The sequence below is a fragment of the Macadamia integrifolia genome, chromosome 1, assembly GCF_013358625.1.
Source record: "Macadamia integrifolia cultivar HAES 741 chromosome 1, SCU_Mint_v3, whole genome shotgun sequence".
Lineage (NCBI taxonomy): Eukaryota > Viridiplantae > Streptophyta > Magnoliopsida > Proteales > Proteaceae > Macadamia > Macadamia integrifolia.
Genome location: NC_056557.1, coordinates 25452260 through 25455629, shown reverse-complemented (window position 1 = coordinate 25455629; position 3370 = coordinate 25452260).

The window sequence follows — 3370 nt, the reverse complement described above, 5'->3', positions numbered from 1 at the left end:
ATCATATTCACCTCATGGAGGATTCAAAATCTTCTAGGGAACCACAAAGAGGGGCTAATCCTATGATATAAGAAGCTATCAAGAAAGAGATCCTAAAGTGCTTGGATCATGATATCATCTACCCTATTTCTGATAGCGAGTGGGTAAGTCCAGTGCACGTGGTGCCAAAGAAGTTAGGGGTCACAGTAGTCCAAAATACTGAAAATGAGTTGATCCCTACCCGTCTCCAAACAGGATGGCGTGTGTGCATTGACTATAGGAAGTTAAATGCGGTAACTTGGAAAGACCACTTTCCTTTGCCTTTCATTGATCAAATGTTAGAGCGGTTAGCCGGACATGAGTATTATTGTTTCATTGATGGTTATTCCAGCTATAACCAGATTCTCATTGCCTTAGATGACCAACACAAGACCACCTTTACATGCACCTATGGAACCTTTGCTTATCGGCGTATGCCTTTTGGGCTTTGTAATGCCCCTGCCACGTTCCAAAGATGCATAATGAGCATTTTCTCTGATATGGTGGAGCATTTTTTTGAAGTATTTATGGATGATTTTTTTATTCATGGCTCCTTATTTTCTAATTGTTTGCATCATCTTTCTTTAGTACTCAAACGATGCAAAGTGACTAATTTAGTCCTCAATTGGGAGAAATGTCATTTCATGGTCACACAGGGCATAGTGTTGGGTCATGTCATTTCCAAAGAAGGGATCAAGGTTGATAGAGCTAAGGTGGACTTAAATTCTAATTTACCACCTCCCAAGTTAGTTAAGGATGTTCGTTCCTTCTTAGGTCATGCAGGGTTCTATCGTCGGTTCATCAAGAACTTTAGTCACATAGTTAGACCTCTCACCAATCTTTTGGCTAGAGAGCAACCCTTCAAACTTTTTAGTGAATGCCTCATGTGCTTTGAGAAATTAAAGAAGGTGTTGACTACAACCCCCATTATTCAAGCTCCCTTATGGATAGAGCCATTTGAATTAATGTGTGATGCATCTGATTTTGCTATAGGGGCAGTCTTAGGGCAGAGAGTTGATAAATTTCCTCGTGTTCTATTATGCCAGTAGAACTCTCAATGATGCACAGCTGAACTACACCACAACTGAAAAAGAATTTTTAGCTGCTGTATTTGTATTAGAAAAGTTTCGTGCAAATCTGATAGGTTTTCATGTAATTATTTACACTAACCATGTAGCTATCAGATACCTTATTCAGAAAAAGGATGCCAAAGCACGTCTTATCGGATGGGTTTTTCATTTGTAGGAATTTGACTTAGAAATTAAGGATAAGAAAGGCAGTGAAAATTTGGTTGCAGACCATTTGTCCCGGTTATCCAATTCTTTGACTGTGAATACTCCAGTTAACAAGTATTTTCCCGATGAGCAACTCTTTACAGCATCTAGTGAACCTTGATTTGTAGATATTGTAAAATTTTTAGTTACAAACAAGACGCCGAATCATTGGTCTTCCCAAGAGAAGTACCATTTTCACTCACAGATTAAGTATTTCTTTTGGGATGATCCTTACCTTTTTAAATCATGCCCTGACCAAATTATCCAGAGATGTATCCCTGATCATGAGCACCATTTTATTCTTTCCTTTTGCCATGATCAAGCTTGTGGTGGCCATTTTGGGCCTACTAAGACTGCAGCCAAGGTATTGCAATGTGAATTTTATTGGCCAAATCTCTTCAAAGACGCCTTTGCTTATTGTAAGGCTTGTCCTTTTTGTCAGTCTTTAGGAAAAATCAATAGAAGGAACATGATGCCTCTCAACCCAATCCTCGTGGTTGAGGTTTTTGATATTTGGGGAATAGATTTTATGGGCCCTTTCCCTAAGTCATGTGGATATGAATATATTTTGTTCGCTGTGGACTATGTGTCCAAATGGATTGAGGCTCGTGCTTGTAAGACCAATGACCATAAGGTGGTCATTCAATTCTTAAGGGAAAATATTTTTTTCCGATTTGGTACCCATAGAGCTATCATTAGTGATAGGAGAAAGTACTTTTGTAATAATCCTTTTAAGGCCTTAATGAAGAAGTATGGGACTACCCACAAGTTGGCTACCCCATACCACCCCCAAACCAGTGGGCAGGTAGAAGTGTCCAACAGATAGATCAAGCAAATTCTAGAGAAGACAGTTAATCCAAATTGAAAGGATTGGTCTAACCGTCTGTTGGATGCTTTGTGGGCGTATAGGACTACTTACAAGACCATACTTGGTCAATCCCCATACCGTTTGGTATACGGGAAAGCCTGCCACCTTCCTGCTGAGTTAGAACATCATGCCTTTTGGGCGACTAAGAAATTTAATTTTGATTTGTCTACCGCAGGAGCTCATAGAGATCTCCAACTATCTGAGTTGGAGGAATTGCGAAATGATGCCTATGATAGTGAAAAAATTTTCAAGGAAAAGACTAAAGCTTTTCATGATAGGCACCTTGTTAGGAAATCTTTTATGCCTGGTGATAAAGTTTTATTGTACAATTCTAGATTGCATATCTTTCCAAGAAAACTTCGTTCTCTGTAGGAAGGTCCTTATCTAGTGCAAATAGTATTCCCCCATGGTGCCATAGAGGTTATGAATCCGTCAACTCGGGAAATTTTTAAAGTTAATGGGCACCATTTGAAACCATTTCTTGAGTTGCCTTCAATGCATGATGCAGAGGTCATGAGTCTCCATGAGCCTCTTTATGATGATATTTGATTCCATTTGATAATTTCCTCTCCTTTGTCCTTCTTGTTCTATTGTCTTATCATTTTTTTTCCTCATTAAGGACATTGCACAATTTAAGTATGGGGGAGGGTTTGACTGTTTAGAACTTGAGGTTACTTTTCAGAGTTTTTCGGTGCTTTATACACACCCTACAAAAAAAAAAAAAAAAATTGAGATCTAGGACCCATCTTGGTACTATAATCCCTATTGGGAGGATGGTAATGAATATATGTCTTGAAGTGGGATCTCACTTAAATGATTTCGAGATACTTGTCTTAAGGTGTATGACCATTTGTTAGTTGGTGTCCTTGTTCTAAGGTTAGGAGTTGACACCATATTCTTGGCATGGTATAAAAATATATGATATGAATATGCAAAGAAAGTGAAAATTGGTCAAAAAGTAGAAAGTAAGTATAGAATTTCTAGGAGCTAGACAGAATACTACGCCTCATGAAGCGGGGTGTTTTGATCGAACCTCTTAAGAAGGAACACTTCCGAAAAGAACTTAGCATCACTGTCTTTGTTGGCATATGCATAAAGCAAAGCTACTTAGTAACTTGGGTTTCTGGTGTTTGCTCCACCATGTTATTCATGCCAAATGTAGTGGAGTAGAATGAGTACTCTACTCAAAAAAAAAAAAAAAAAAAAAAAA